The sequence below is a fragment of the Hylobates moloch genome, unplaced genomic scaffold (genome assembly GCF_009828535.3).
Source record: "Hylobates moloch isolate HMO894 unplaced genomic scaffold, HMol_V3 SCAFFOLD_3, whole genome shotgun sequence".
Classification (NCBI taxonomy): Eukaryota; Metazoa; Chordata; class Mammalia; order Primates; family Hylobatidae; genus Hylobates; species Hylobates moloch.
In genome coordinates this window covers 65,656,765-65,673,526 of record NW_026652278.1, presented here as the reverse complement: position 1 = coordinate 65,673,526, position 16,762 = coordinate 65,656,765, and the positions used below count along the sequence as shown (strand labels likewise).

The following is a 16,762-nucleotide window of genomic DNA, read 5'->3' as shown; positions in this document are numbered from 1 at the left end:
GGTGGATCACGAGGTCAGGAGTTCGAGACCAGCCTGACCAACATGGTGAAACCCCATCTCTACTAAAAATACAAAAATTAGCTGGGCGTGATGGCACACACCTGTAATCTCAGCTACTCAGGAGGCAGAGGCAGGAGAATCCCTTGAACCCGGGAGGCAGAGGTTGCAGTGAGCTGAGATGGTACCATTACACTCCAGCCTGGGCGGCAGAGTGAGACTTCGTCTCAAAAAAAAAAAAAAAAAAAAGTTGAATCTCAGAGAGGGTCTGGTGATCTGCATTTCAACATGAACTGTGTTTGATTCTTCTTTGCCTTGTATTTTGAGAATCACTGGCTTACTGTTCACAATTTGGAGCTTCCTGTCCTGATGGCTGCTGCGGGGTGGGGCAGGGGCATTGCCTGGCAGAGTTCTGGATGTGCGTGTGGGAGATGATGAATAAATACGGACATGGATGTGACGTGCTCCTGGGGAGGGCCCTGAGCAGCTAGGCTGGGAGCTGTGGAATCAAAACAGGGAGACCAAGGCTAGTGCGAGGGGTGTGTCCACCTTTCCTCCCTCCTGGGCCCACCTGCGCTTTGGCTGAGCGCTTGCTTCCTTCTGTACTAGCCAGCAGATGGCACCCTGTCACAGGCCAAGCCAAAGACCAGAAGCCGAGCCCGGGGACCTGGCCAGGCTGTTGCTGGGTGAGCTGTTGCTGGGTGTTCTGACCAAGGCTTCCACTCCCTTCTTGTGTTTATGTTCCTGTCCAACCGCTGCAGGGACCTGATGTTGCAACCCCTTTTCTGAACAAGAGTACTCAGGAAACACTTAATCGATACCCACTGAATCACAATCTTTTCTTGGTTCAGAAATTGCCACTGGCTCCTTTTTCAGAAAACACACTTTGAGCAGCTGCTGTGTGTGCCCTGCCTGGAGGGCAATGCATGTGCCCAGGAGTGCCCAGTCTGGAGGGGAGGCAGACATCTCTCTAGCACACTCTTACGCTGAAAGGGGGCAGCCAGGGACTGGAGTGGGAGCTGCTTTTCTGGCCTGGTGGGGTGGTGATCTTGGCCCTCACCGGGGCTTGTTGGCCTGTAGTTCCTGGCCCAGAGCTGAGGCCGGCACCTGGGAGGGGTGAGGGGAGTGTGTTTTGCTGTGATGTTTCCTGGCCTGGCGAGTCCTGAGGGTCAGCCTGGCACAGTCCAGCTCTGAGAGCATGGGGGAGGGACTGCGCTCTCACACGGCAGCTCCCAGACGGCTGGGGCTGCCTGGCTGTGTTTGCCACAAGGGCTGAGGCCTCAGATCTGCCATCCTTGGCTCTCTGCCTCTCGCAGGAAGCAGGTGGGAGTTTGCCAGGCAGGAGAGGGGGCTGGAGGTCCCCACTGCAGGGTCTGTGCTGCTCTCCCAGGGGGACTGAGTTCCTCTGTAAGGAGACAGACCTTTCCCAGCTCTGCCTCCTCTGTGGTGTGCCGTGGTTGGGGGTGACTTGGAGCCTTCTGCCTAGCATGCCACCTCTAGACGTGCTCTCTCTGGATTGGGGCTCCTGGGAGGCTAAGAATGACCCTTCTCCCTCTTCTCCTGTGCCCCCTGGGGAGGGCTTTCTTCCCTTGAGGGCTCTGCACCTATTTGAAAGGAAGGCTTTGTATCCCTAGGCGGGCACTTCTCTGTCTTGACACCTTTGGTTTTTGAGCTGGATAATTCTTTGTTCCGGGGGGCTGTCCTGTGCTTGGTAAGATGTTTAGCAACATCCTAGCCTCTACCCACTTGAGGCAAGATGCCTGAGTTCATTCAGGCTTCTATAGCAAAATATAAACAGCAGAGATTTATTTCTCACAATTCTGGAGGCTGGGAAGTCCAAGATCAAGGCACTGGCAGGCTCAGTGTTTGGCGTGGGTCTGCTTCCTGGTTCATTAACAGATGTTTCTTGCCGTGTCCTCCGTGGTTGGGGGGCCAGGGAGAGACTTTTCTGGGGTTTCTTCCTTCCTCCCTTCCTCTCTCTTTTTCCTTCCTTCCTTCCTTGAGAGAATGTTCTGGGGTTTCTTCTCCCCTCCCCTCACCTTCCCTCCCCTCCCCCCTTCCCTCCCTTTGCCCAGGCTGGAGTACAGTGGCTCAAACTCTTAGGCTAAAATGATCCTCCTGACTCAGCCTCTCAAGTAGCTGGGACTACAGGCACACATCACCATGCCTGGCTAATTTAAATTTTTTTTTTTTTTTAATAGGGACAAGTCTCACCATCTTGCCCAGACTAGTCTCGAACTCCTGGGCTCAAGTGATCCTCCCACCTCAGCCTCCCAAAATGTTGAGATTATAGGTGTTACAGGTTTGAACCACTGCACTGGCCTGGGGGTCTCTTTCATAAGGACACTAATCCTCCACCCTCACGACCTAATCACCTTCCAAAGGCCCCACCTCAAATGCCATCACATTAGAGATTAGATTTTAACCTATGAATTTTGGGGTGACACGTACATTCAGTTGATAACACTAGTAGCACCCCCTGCCCTCACTCCACCCCCAGTTGTAACAGCCAAATTTGTCTCCAGACATTTCCAAATGTCCCCTGGGGGCAAAACTGCCCCCCTTGAGGCCCACTGCTCTGGGAGGTCATGTCTGTAAGGGGCCGAGCCTGGCACTGGGTGGAGTCAGCTCTGTCAGGGCAGGGCTCACGCCAAGTGAAGTTGGGTGAGGTGAAAAGATGAGAGTTCTGTTTTATAGGAGGCTGTGGTCCAGAAATGAGGAAGCTGGGGTTCTGGTCCTCACTCTAACTCCCCATTGCAGGGCCAAATTCTCATCTGTCAAATGTGGGACTCCAGTGCTGACCTTTAGCAGTTCTGTCTGTATTAAACCCTCATTGGCTTCTTCTACACAATGCGTAAAACCCAAGATCATACCACAAAGCTGTGGATGACCTGACACTTGCCAAATTCTCTGACCGCACTTTGAGTAGCTTGGGGCTTCCCTCATCTTTACAGCCCAGACTATCAGTCCTTTGAACTATTAAGCCTTTCTATCCACAGGCCTTTGCACATACTGTTCCCTTTGCCTGGGATGCTCTTCCCTGTTCTTCACGTGTTTGGGCCCTTCTTATACTTTAAGGCCCAGCCTAAATGCTTCTTTTTTTTTTTTGAGACAGAGTCTTGCTCTGTCACCCAGGCTAGAGTGCAGTGGCACGATCTCGGCTCGCTGCAACCTCCGCCTCCTGGGTTCAAATGATTCTTGTGCTTCAGTCTCCTGAGTAGCTGGGATTACAGGCATGCGTCACCATACCTGGCTAATTTTTTGTATTTTTAGTAGAGACGAGGTTTCACCATGTTGGCCAGGCTGGTCTCGAACTCCTGGTCTCATGTGATCCACCCGCCTTGGCCTCCCAAAGTGTTGGGATTACAGGTGTGAGCCACCATGCCCAGCCTGAATTTAAGATCTTTTTAACTGGCATCTGCCTCAATCTCAGTTGACTGTTTTTTGCTAAGGTGCATATTTTTGTCGTGCTCCAGTTCATCCCTGAGATTCCTGGTTTTGTCACGTTCACTCTGGCAGATGTGTATTTACTGTGTCCTGTGTCTGTGTACCATTCTGCAGAGGATGGGATGGGAAGGTGAGGGCAGGGGGAGGGAGCCAATGGCTGGGCCCCGGAAGGTGTGCCATCAAGCTGTGTGCTTGCTGTGATTTCCACCTTGATCGTCCTTTCCCCAAATCTTTGCATGCCCTGCTCTTTTTTATTCTTTTTTATTTGTTTGCTTCTTTTAACACTGTACCTCTCAGATCTTATCCTTTTTATTCTTGTCTCAGCTAAATGTCACTTCCTCCTAGAAGCCCTTCCTGATCACCCTAGTGAGGGTTGCCCCTGCCCCTGCCTCAGTTACCTGCTCTCCCATTACACTGTTTTGTTTTCTTGAGGGCAGTTATCACTGCTTGCCATTCCCTCATGTACTGCCTTCTCGCCACACTAGGGCGTAAGCTCCCTGAGGGCAGGGACTCTCTCTTGCTCACCATCATATCCTCGGACAATGCTGGCATATAGTGGATACTGAGGAAATATCTGTCTGATGAGTGAGTGCATCTGATTTTCCCAGCTCTGGAGAGGTGATATTTCAGGTCACTTATCAAAGGGGAAACTGGGGCCTCATGAGCTACAGTGGTTTGCATGGACGCTCACAGCCAGCAAATCTTAAAATCTTGTGCTGCGATTTGAACTTGAATCTGTTGGCCTCCTATGCCTTCATTCTCTCTTTCTCTCTCTCTCTCTCTTTTTTTTTTTAGAGACAGGGTCTCACTCTGTCTTCCAGGCAGGTGCAGTGTCATGATCATAGCTCACTGCAGCCTCAACCATCTAGGCTCAAGTGGTCCTCCCACCTCAGCTTCTTGAGAGTAGCTGCGACTATAGGCATGTGCCATTATGACAGTTCCCATACCCTCTTTAACATGCCACCCATTTCAGTGGGACCTAGTTTCTGCCCCCTGGGAGCTCTCTGCCCTGCTAGGAAGAGTGAGACAAACACATTGACAACTTTCATGTAAGACACAACAGGATAGGGGCCCTGACAGAGCTGGAAGAAATGCAGTGGGCCCGGTGTGGTGGCTCACACCTGTAATCCTCGCACTTTGAGAGGCCAGGGTGGGAGGATCACTTGAACCCAGGAGTTCAAGACCAGCCTAGGCCATATAGTGAGACCACCGTCTCTACAAAAAAACTAGAAGAAAAATTAACCGGGCAGGGTGGCGTGAGCCTGTAGTCCCAGCTACTCAGGAAACTGAAGCAGGAGGATCACTTGAGCCCGAGAGGTCTAGGTTGCAGTAAGCTATGATCATGCCACTGCACTCCAGCCTTGGCTATAGAGTGAGACCCTGTCTCAAAAGAAAAGAAATGAAGAGCAAGAGAAGGAGGAAGAAGAGGAGGAGGGGGACGAGGAGGAGGGGGATGGGGAGGAGGAGGAGGAAGAGGAGGAGGAAGAGGAGGAGGAGGAAAGCAATGAGGAACCAGGTGTGGTGACTCACACTTGTAATCCCAGTGCTTTGGGAGGCAGACTGAGATCACTTGAGGCCAGGTATTTGAGACCAGCATGGGCAAGATAGCAAGACCCCATCTCTAGTAAAAATAAAAATAAAAGAAATGCGGATGGGTGCAGTGGCTCACTCCTGTAATCCCAGCACTTTGGGAGGCTGAGGCGGGTGGATCATCAGGTCAGGAGTTCAAGACCAGCCTGGCCAAGATGGTGAAACCCCGTCTCTACTAAAAATACAAAAATTAGCCGGGTGTAGTGGTGGGCACCTGTAATCCCAGCTACTCGGGAGGCTGAGGCAGGGAATTGCTTGAACCTGGGAGGCGGAGGTTGCGGTGAGCCGAGATCACGCCACTGCACTCCAGCCTGGGCAACAGAGGGAGACTCCATCTCAAAAAAGAAAAAAAGAAAAGAAAAGAAATGCAGTAGAACAACGGGGGTTCAAGGGCAGGAGCAATTACATTAGTTGAGGACATGAACAAAGGCTTAGTGGAGAGGAGGCATTTAAACAAGTCCTTGAAATATAGTGTTGACGAGACCTTTTGAAGATAAGGGAGAACATCTACTTAATGGGAACAGCACCAGCAAAAATGTAGAGGTGGAAAAATAAAGGGAGTTGCAGGGAATAATAAGCAGCCTGGCTTGGCCAGAGGGCAAGAGCTTTGATGAGGAGGTGCAAGAGGGATATCTAGAAAGGGAGGTGGGAGCTGGATCCTTCTGTGTGGATGCTAGACTGTGGACAGTGGGGTCAGCACCTCCAAACTAGCATGGAGAGTATTATTTTGAGACAGAGTCTTGCCCTGTTACCCAGGCTGAGGTGTGGTGGCATGATCTTGGCTCACTGCAGCCTCAAACTCCTGGGCTCAAGTGAGCCTCCCAAGTAGCTGGGCCCACAGGTGCATGCCACCACACCCAGTTAACTTTATTTTTTGTATAGACGGAGTCTCACTATGTTGTCCAGGCTGGCCTTGAACTCCTGGGCTAAAGTGATCCTCCCATCTCCGCCTCCCGAAGTGCTGGGATTGCAGGCATGAGCAACTGTGCCTGGCCTGGCATGGAGATTCTTGAATGGGAGAGTGACGTAATGGAAAGTGGTGTTCAGGTGTTCGAATGGAAGGGCGGGGCTGGGGTTTGGAGGGCAGGGAGAGGGATTCTTCTGTGTAGATACAGCCACCACCTTTGTCAAGGCAGAGTCCAGGATTACAGAGCTAGTTTCTTTCAGGCTGCAGTAAAACCATAGTAGAATAATTACACCTTTGCTGCAGTGTGGTTCTTGCTGTGAACTCAACACCTAGATAAATATTAGCTCATTCTTTTCTTCATTCCCTAAAAGTGAATTTGTATCCCCATTTTACAAAGTGGGATGCTGAGACCAAGCTTCTCGGTGGTGAGGGGTATGATTACGTTCAGAGCTTTTGCCCAACGCTGTACTGGGTGCGAGGGGTGGTCCGCGGAGGCTGCCTATGCCCCTACACAAGCTCACCTCTTGTGGGTCCTGGAGGCAGCCTGCAGATCTCTACCAGCCAGAAGACAGTCCAGGTCACACGCTAAGACAAGCATCCTGAGGTTTGAGGTGGGTGCCCTATCTGGGGAGGTGGGGCTAGGCTGGTGGGCAGAGAGGGGAGGGAGGGGCATTCTAGACTGCGGGAGCCAGTCGGCATGGTGGGCGAGCTGGAGGAGTGGCAGGTGGTTGAGGCCAGCCATGCTGGGCAGTGGTGTTTGTCTGGGGCAGACATGGCGCACAAGGCACTGGTTGGTGATGTTTGTTGCTGCTTCCTGAGTCCCGTAAGTCATGCATCTGTGAGCTCAGGAGGACAAACAACTTCTCTGAGAAGCCATTGCTTACAGGGGTGGATTCCTTGCTATATCAAGCCCTGAAAGATTGTCCGAGGAGGAGAAAGGTGCTGTAGAAATCTGGTCAGTTGGTAACTGCAGCCCTCTATCCCCAGGGTGCTGTGTGGGTTCAGCAGGTGTGGCTCTCACAGCTTCCATCTGCCGTCCCCTCACCCTCTGCCCTGCTCAAGGTGGATTGGATTGTTTGGCATCTCATCACACCCGAAGATAACCTTGAGAGTAGTTTTGTGCATCCCACATTTGGAGAGACATAGGCTGTGTTCATTTCTGCGTTTCACTGATAGGGAGGTTGAGGCACCACAAGTGACTTGCCCAAGGACACTGAGTTAAAGGCAGCAGCAGATCCAGGTTTCTGGACTTTCTCTGTAGGGCGATGTTCTGAAGAAGAAGTCAAACTCCACCCTTTGCCTACTTAGTGTGTGGCTTTGAGCAAGTTCTTAACTTCTCTGGGCTTTTGTTTCCTTATCTGCACAAAGGGACTGATTGATGCTTTCCTTGCAGGAAGACCTCAGGGCCTGCCCAAGCCTCTCCAAGGTCTGTCTTGGCCACATGGCCTCCTCCACTCGGACCAGCTGTGGTCCCTTTAGAGCCATTGGTGGCTACACTGTTAGTGTCATCCTGGCTGCTGTTTCTATTCCCTTTCGTATGTATATGTTTGTGATGAGTCATCAGTTAAATCAAAATAATTTAATGTCTCAAATTGTTGACTGTGTGTCATTTGATTGTCTTCTGTGTGGGGTTTACTTTTGATTTTAATTGAATATGGGCTTCTTTTCTCCTTACTGGCTTGCCAGGAAGGAGATTTTTTTTTTTTTTTGGAAAGTCCCAAAGCCCATGATAGCACATGCAGTTGTCTCCTTGTCCAGGGATTGTGAGAATAAGTGCAATCCAGGGGTCATTTCTCTCCTCCAGGGATGACAGAGCTGAAGCACATCTTTGTCAGATTCTCAAATAAAAGTAATATTTTTGCATCCTCATAGCAGCATCTCTTACTTAGTGAGCACAAACTACTGCCAGGCGCTGTGCTAAGAGCCTTGCAGACATTTTATTTCATGCTCAGAACCACCTGTTTGTTGGATCCTGTTGTCCTCATTTCTTTTTGAGGTATATTCAAATACTGTAACATTTACATTTTAAAATATACAGTGCAGTATTTATTTGTATATTCACAAGATTGTATAACCATCACTGCTGTCTAATTCTAAGCCATTTTCATCACTCAAAAAAGAAACCCCGTACCATAAGGAGTCCTTTCCCATTTCCTGATCTCTGCCCAGCCCCAGGCCATTACCAGTCTACTTTCTGTCTCTATAGATTGCCTCTTCTGGACATTTTATGTACATGGAATCAATGCAACATTTGTCCTTTTGTGACTGGCTTCCTTCACATAGCAAAATGTTTTCAAGGTTCATTCATGTTGTAGCCCGTGTCAGGATTTCATTCCTTTTTATGGCTGAATAATAGTACATTGAATGGATATACGACATGTCCTTTATCTATTCATCAGCTGATGGACATTTGGATTGTCTCCACTTTTAGGCTATTGTGAAAATGCTGCTGTGAACATTTATATACAGGTGTTTTTTTTTGTTTTGTTTTGTTTTGCTTTGTTTTGTTTTGTTTTGCTTTGTTTTGTTTTGTTTTGTTTTGAGATGGAGTCTCACTCTGTCACCCAGGCTGGAGTGCTGTGGTGCGATCTTGGCTCACTGCAACCTCCACCTCCCGGGTTCAAGCGATTCTTCTGCCTCAGCCTCCCGAGTAGCTGGGACTACAGGCACCTGCCACCACACCCTGCTAATTTTTGTATTTTTAGTAGAGACGGGGTTTCACCATATTGGCCAGGCTGGTCTTGAACTCCTAACCTCATGATTTGCGCGCCTCGGCCTCCCAAAGTGCTGGGATTACAGGTGTGAGCTACTCTGCCCAGCACTACATGCAGGTTTTAAAACTTTATTTATTTATTTCTATTTTTTTGAGACAAAGTCTCAAAAGGTCTGGCTCTGTTACCCAGGCTGGGGTGCAGTGGCATGATCTTGGCTCACTGCAACCTCTGCCTCCCAAGCTCAAGCGGTCCTCCCAACTTAGCCTCCCAAGTAGCTAGCTGGGACTACAGGCATGCACTACCACACCCAGCTACTTTTTGTATTTTTTATAGAACCAGGGTTTTACCGTGTTGCTCAGGATGGTCTTGAACTCTTGAACTCAAGTGATCCTCCCTCCTTGGCCTCCCAAAGTGCTTGGGTTAAGGGCATGAGCCACCATGCCCAGATTGCATACAGGTTTTTGAAAGAGTTCTTGTCCTCACTTTACTGAAGAGGAAACTGAGATTGGGGTTAAGTAACTTGCCTGAGGTCCCACAGCAAGAAAGAGTTGGCCCAAGAAAGGACTCAATTTGGATTCTGAGAAGATGTTGCTCTCTAGGTCTCTTGTGTGGTTAGAAGTTATTCTGACTGTTTGAGTATGACAGCCACTGGCTGGAGGGCCACATGCTCAGCTTTCTTCTCTGAGGCCAACTCTCTGTAGCACATTATTTCCTAGAGAGGCTGGGGCTTCTGCAGCAGGACCTGAGAAGGCACCTCCGAGATGCAGGATTTGTGTGTGCGGCGTTTGTCAGAGGGGTGTCCGCACAGCTCTCTGAGCGTGCGGCTGCTCTCCCCAGCAGCTCCCGTGAGCTTTGCCCTGGCAGGACTTTAGCTCTGTTCCCCATGTCCCCATCAACACCCGTCTCCACTGATCCAGGTTTTTGGGTGTTTGAGGGAAAGCATATCCCAAGGGTCACTGCATGTTGGGGATGTTCCTTTCTTTAAACTGAAGATATTTGTAAGAAGTCATTAAGTGCTTGTAAAACTCTTGCACAATATGCAAGTCCATGAAATAGGAAATGAAAGAAAAAAATCCCCCTAAACCCACTGGCACATTCAAGTTGAGTGGTTTCCCCACATCTCAGAAGACGCCCCTTCCCGAAGTGCCTTTCTGCCCTTCTCTCCCCGACAACCCTCCCGGGCCCAGTAGCTGTGTGTGCTATTGCGGTGGGACTTTCTGGATGTATGTGGTCCTCGGTGAGCTCTTCCTCCCATGCCCTTTTCTCTATAATGGGCATGAGACAGGAAACAGGCTCAGAAACATTGCTCCAGAGATCAGGAGTTAAACACCCGCAAAGACCTGAAAGTGGTTGTTCCTGGGGGAGGGGATTTGTCAAGAGGGAGCAAGTCCGGCTGCTTTTTGTCTTAAGCCTTTTAGAGCTAGCCAGCTCTGTAAGCACTAAAACAAACAGCTTTGTTAAAGTGATGCCTAATTGTGCCCAGTGATGCACGGCGCGATCCCTTGATGAGCAGTTGTTTTGCTGGCTGTCTGCATCCTGTGTGTCCCTACTTTGGAAATTGAGTGACATTGCAGAGACTGGCAGCTCAAGTCATGGGGGGCTCCTCTTTGACAGAGGGCTGCCTGAAGAGCCTTTGTTTAGTAGAATCATGGAGTCAGAGGAGGTCTGGCCTGGTTGAGACCCCAAATCATCTAGTCCAAACCCTCATTTTACAGATGAGGGGACAAGGCCCATGAAGAAGTAGTGTCTCTGAGCCCCCCTGGCTGATAGTGGAGAGGCTGGGATGAGAATTTGGCCTCCTGAGTTACAGCCCAGGGTGGCCTCCCCACCGAGGGTCATGTGTGCCTCTGAGTACCAGAAGCATGAACAAAGCAAGAGAAGAGAGTGAAGACACTGTCTCTGCGGCTCTGTCCTGAAATAGTCTGCTCAGAGGGGAAGCAGGAGGCACCCAGGGAACAAAAAATTTCCATGAGTGTGTAAACCTCATGCCCTTAGGCAGGCAGGAGCAGCCAGCACTCAGTTACTGTCATTACCACCCCATTATCATCATCAATACGGGAAGCAGCTACAGCAGGAGGAGGCCTGGCCCCTCTAGGCCAGTGATGCTTCAGCTAAAACACAGATGCCTGGGCCCTAACTCCGGAGTTTCTGATTCTGTGGGACTGGGGTGGTGCCTGAGAATGTGCCTTTCTAATAAGTTCTGGGGTGATGCTGTTGCTGTGGGTGATGCTGATGCCCTTGGAGAACCACTGCACTGGACTAGCGCTTGCTACTTACTGTGGTCCTTGGACCTGCTGGGTGGAAATGCAGACTCTTAGGCCCCACCCCGACATGTGGCATCAGAATCTGCACATTGGCAGTGTCCCCAGGTGGCACACTTTAGTTAGAGAGGTGATGGTATGGTGCAGAGTTCACCTGGCTGTACCTTAGAGTCACCCAGGGAGCTTTTACCCTCCCTTCCATTCCCAAGCACCAGCCCCCACGAATTAAATCAGACTCTCTGGGAGAGAGACTTAGGCATCAAGAGTCTATAGAGCTCCCAAGGTGGCTCCTGGTTGTGGCCAAATCCTAGAATCCACAGTGGCAGCTGCAAGGGGCATTGGAGATGATCAGTTGCAATTTACCAAGATTTGAAAACTAAGGGCATAAGGACCCAAGGTCCCACAGACAGTAAGTGACAAATCCAGGCTGTTGATACCCTGATGACTCTTTCACCAGCTCTTTCAACTCTAAGTCCCCTTTTATATAGTTCCATGGGAACTGCAAGATACCAGTGTTCCCTGGGAACCCATTGTAAATCATGGAAGATCTATCTGCTCATTGGAAACCCACCATCTCCCAATCTGTTTCAGCATGGCAGGCTGTCCTGAATGCAGGTTACATATTCTAGGGAGGCAGTGTATCATGGTGGTTAGGAGCAAACCCTTAAGCTCAGCAGCTTACTAACCAAATAAGCTCTGCGGCTTACTAACCAAGACTCCTGGCTCTGTGTCTTGATTCCTTCTCTGTACAACAGGAATAGTAATAATAGTGCCCATCTCATGGATCATCTGAGGTCAGGAGTTCGAGACCAGCCTGGCCAACATGGTGAAATCCCGTCTCTACTAAAAATACAAAAATTAGTTGGGCGTGGTGGTGCATGCCTGTAGTCCCAGCTACTCATGAGGCTGAGGCAGGAGACTCGCTTGAACCCAGGAGGTGGAGGTTGCAGTGAGCCGAGATTACACCACTGCACTCCAGCCTGGGTGATAGAGTGACACTCTGTCTCAAAAAAATAAAAAATACAAAATAGTGCCTGTCTCATGGGCATGTTGTGGGGGTTAACTGAGTTAATGCATGACAATGCTGAGATCACTAATTGCAAGCAGCAGGCACTTTGTAAATGTTTTTTATTATTTCATTAACTGGTTGACCTTGAATAAGTCATATGACTTAGAACAATTTGTTTGACTTCTCCATGACTCAGTTTCCTTAACTGTTAACCAGGGGTAAGCATAGTAGTGACCTGTTTATAGGATGATTGTGAGGAATGGAGGGAATAAAAGGTCTGAAGCCCCAGCACAGCTTCTGGCACACACCTGGTGTCAATCAGTGGTGGCTGCAGTTATGTGTTAGAGACTCAACACCTGTGCAGGAGGAGGTTCTGGCCGGGCCAGAGTCTGAGCTAGGTTGGTCCTGCTCCTCTCACGGGAGCAGCCAGAACCATGAGGATTGAAGTTTCTGGGGATGTTTTTGCCTGGAAAAAAGTTTATAGTGTTCTGTGGTTGCCAGCAGCTGGGGATGGGAAAATAGGGGGTTAACAAGTAAAGAGTTTCCGTTTCACAAGATGCAAAAGTCCTGGAGATTGGCTGATTGCACAACAATATAAATATACTTAAAGCTACTGAACTGTACATTTAAAAATGGTTAAGATGGCACATTTTAAAAAATACTTAATTTTTAAAGGGGAGTGTTAGGTTCACAGCAAAATTAAGAGTCAAGAATAGAAATTTTCCAATATACTCCCCACTGCCCACAAACAGGCATTGCCTTCTCCATGATCAACATCCCCCACCAGGGGGGTATATTTACTACAATTGGTGAACCTACATTGGTGCATCATTGTTACCCAAAGTCCATGGTTCACATTAGGGTTCACTCCTGGTGTTGCACGGCCTTAGGCTCGGATTAATGTATAATGACATGTGTCTGCCACACGTCACTTTCACCGCCTGAGAATCCTCTGTGCTCTGCCTGCTAATCCCTTGCCACTGATAAAAATGCTACATTTTTTTTCTTAGCAGTTTTTAAAAGGAGGATTTATTTGAAAAGTTTCACTTAACACAGTATACCTAAAAGGAAGTCACACTACAATGAAAGATTTAAATCAAGGCCTCAGAATTTCATACAAACACCAAGACCAAAATTCTAAAGTATTGGTATTGCGTTTCAAATTTTTCCCATTAACTTAAAAAAAAAAAGCTTAAACGTACATGCCTTTCAGGTTATTAAGTGAAACTAGAATTAACAAACATGCCAGAATGTTTCTAGACACAGCTCCTACCTTGAGTTTTACCAAAAAAAAAGCATGTCTTTCCACATGCATCCAGTGTTCAATGTAATGTGGCAAAGGGCAACATTTAACATAATTCAACTTCTTTCACCTAAAGACGCTTACTAAGTACATCCTATAATATAACTAACTTGAGAAAAGCTGGAACTTGCTTAACAGTTGTAGTTTACTCTGCTTCACTGTTACATCCTAGAAGAGTATTGTATTAAAAAATATTGAGCCTTAAGTCTTCATAACAATCCTGATTTCCACTAGAGAGTAAGCATAAATCACAAGCTTGTATTGCAGAAACTGTAAAGTTGACCAAGAGTCAGTGATTAGGATCGATCAATTACATTTCCCTCCACCACTCACACTGGACGTGTTAGACATCCCTCCCATTCCTCATGCCCATAGATGCACGGCTTCCACGACTCTAGTTGCTGCTATTCATTGCTCCTTGGCTACTTATGCAATGTTTGATTGAAAATCACGGGAGTTTTCCTGTAAAACTTGGTCATATCGCTCGCTAAATTTTTATGTTATGTGTATTTTACAATAATTAAAAAGAAAATGTTTATAATGTCCTTTGTCATCATTTATGTGAAGGATTGCCATGCAGGAGAGAGGGCATCAGGACTGGTGAGTGGTGAAGGGTGGCAGTTATTAATACAGTTCGTGAAAGAACTCTCTAACAGTTAAACTCATTCTGTGGAAGGAGGAGTGAGCCCCCCCATCACCAGTGTTCCAAGAGAACTCTGTGACCTCAGACGGAGACATGAAGAAATTTCAGGCCTCAGATTGGAGGCTGTGTTACTCAGTGTTTCACAAGTTTGCCTATTGATAAGAATCACCTGGGGATATTGTTAAAAACAAATTTCATGGCACCATCCCAGATTCACTGAAAGGTAGAATATCTGGGGGAGGATGAAAGGACCAGCCTCTTCAGATGATTCTCTCTCTCTCTTTTTTTTTTTTCTTTTTAAGACAGGGTCTCACTCTGTCACCTAGGCTGGAGTGCCGTGGCATGATCTCGGCTCACTGCAGCCCTGACTTCCTAGGCTCAAGCAATCCTCCCACCTCAGCCTCCTGAGTAGCTGGGACTACAGGTGTGCACCACCATGACTGGCTAATTTTTTATTTTTCTAGAGACAGGGTCTCACTATGTTGCCCAGGCTGGTCTCAAACTCCTTGGTTCAAGCAATCCTCCTGCCTCAGTCTCCCAAAGTGCTAGGATTACTGGCGTGAGCTACTGTGCCCAGCCTTCAGTTGATTCTAACTCGGAAGTTTGGCAAACATGGGCCAAGTGACCCCCAGGCTCCTAACCCTGAGATTCCATGAAGAAAGCTTCCAGTGGGAGTGGGTCACAATGGCTACAGAGTTCCTCCAGTAGCCTTAGGAGCCTTACTTCTTGGCTAGGTCACAAGCCCATGTGTCTACTGGCCTGAGTCCCTGACGCCCTCGCCTCTGGGCCCTGTGACTTGGTTGGCAGGGAAGTCCCTCTCCATTTCCCACTCTTGGGCCCTGTCACCAGGCCCACTTCTCAGCAGGGGCTGGCAGGGGTCAAAGTTCTATATTTCTAAGTCACCATGCAAGCTCGATCAGGCGCTCCTGAATTCTAGCTGAGTGTTCTCTCTTCTTGGATTTTGCTCCTTCTGCCCTGGTTCTGCCCACTGGTTACCTTTCATCAAGCATTCATTAGAATTAAGGAGATAAGCTTTAATAAAGGACCCAAGCAATTTAATAAAAGTCTTCTTTATTAACGCAAAAAACTGTTCTAATTAGCAGTTTGGGGACATGCAGTTTGGTCTTCTTGCAATAATAATTATAATTAGGATTATCGCAGCTTGTGTTTATTGCACTGCTACCACCTCCCCCAAGGATCTTTCTGTTCCCTGCTGCAGCCCAGGTGTCAGCGGCTGGGGCTGCTAGGGAAAGTCTAGCTGCTGTCTACATGGTGCTGGAGGAGCCTGGCACTGCCCCTTACCTACCACGCCATTCCTGACCCCTGTCGGGGTCTGTGACCGCCAAAATGATGCTAATCATTTAGCACTAAATGATTCCAATGCCAGGAGCCTTCCTCTCTGAGCATTCATGCAGCATGGGCGAGGCTCTGAGAAATTGTAGAAGAAGGCAGAGCTCAAGGAGGGAGTCCCAGAGGGGTGACAGTCCTTTGCTCATGCTGTGGCTCACTCCTGGGTTCCCTTCCCTCTCTCCTTTTTGTCTGTAGAACTCTCATCCATCCACCTGAATCTAGGGTGACCCTAAACATCCCAATCTGCCCATGACTGAGGAGGGATTCCCCAGGATGCAAGACCTTCAATGCTAAAATTAGGAAAGTCCTGCTTAAACTACCCTACTGGTCACCCTACTTGAATCTTTGGTTTTGAATCTTTGCATTCAGATTTTTTGATCCCATCACTGTACCACAATGACCATGGACAATTTACCTATCAACACGTGCCTCATTCTCCTGCTGTGAGGGTAACTCAGGTTGTTCAAGGAATTAAATGGGTTAATACAGAAAAAGTGCCTAGAACTGTGTCTGGCACATAGCAAATACGCAGTGCTGTTAGCTGTGTTTATTTTATTTATTTATTTATTTATTGAGACGGAGTTTTGCTCTGTTGCCCAGGCTGGAGTGCAGTGGCACGATCTCTGCTCACTGCAACCTCTGCCTCCTCGGTTCAAGCAATTCTCCTGCCTCAGCCTCCTGAGTAGCTGGGATTACAGGCACGCACCACCACGATTGGCTACTTTTTGTATTTTTAGTAGAGACAGGGTTTTACCATGTTGGCCAAGCTGGTCTCGAACTCCTGACCTCAGGTGATCCACCTGCCTCAGCCTCCCAAAGTGCTGGGATTACAGGCATGAGCCACCGCACCCAGCCCTGTGTTTATTAACTTGAACGGGAGCTTTGAGATCACCAGCTCGGCCTCTATCTGGTTTAGGAATTCTCTCTGTGGGGACTCTGCCTGACCATGCTGCTTGATGCGGTCCTCAACGTCCTCACCCAGGAGCCTTTTCTTTATGCCTTGGTGAACTATATACTGTCTGTGCTGAGGACCCATAGAGAATAAGACCTTCTCGATGACATCCCACAGCTCCTTGAGGACCACTGTCTCCTGTCTGCAGCCTGGATCTTCTCTTCCCTGGGTGGGGCTCCCCTTCCCTAGTGGGACCTGGCCCCCAGTCACATCTTGGCTGTGTTCTCTGGCAGCAGTGCTGTCTGTTCCTATAAACTCAGGGCCGAACATTGAACTTGGGGCTCATGGGGCTTTTTCCTTCTGCAAACAGGTAGAATGGATATAGATGGTGCCCAACCTCCGAATTAGACCTGCAGAGGAATTTCCGGAGAACAGAAGGTGACTGGCTTGTGCAGAAGGCTGTTGGCCCCTTTCCCCAGAGGCATTGAGGGCTCTGAACTTGAAGGACGTACAGGAGTTTGTAGATAAGACCTCGGTTTCCCATGGGGGTGTTCAGCATATACTCCCTTTCTCTGGCCTGGCCTAGAGGCAGGCACCTAGGCATGTTTTTGACTCAAGGGGGCAGTAGAGTGGAGTTGTTGGGACCCCT

General features: G+C 48.7%; 1 protein-coding gene across 6 annotated transcripts in view; it reads left to right on the top strand.

Annotated features, from left to right (window-relative positions):
- LRRC20 (leucine rich repeat containing 20) overlaps positions 1 to 16,762 on the top strand; it is an 89,060-nt gene that overhangs the window by 17,312 nt on the left and 54,986 nt on the right. The window contains exon 1 of one of the 6 annotated variants that reach the window (XM_058436322.1): positions 13,985 to 14,094. The exons of 4 other annotated variants lie outside the window; for them this stretch is intronic. The gene's annotated coding sequence lies outside the window, so the exon portion shown is untranslated. Of the gene's footprint in view, positions 1 to 13,984; positions 14,095 to 16,499; positions 16,552 to 16,762 lie in introns of those variants that run through there. One more of the 6 variants, XM_058436321.1, reaches the window with a different exon arrangement.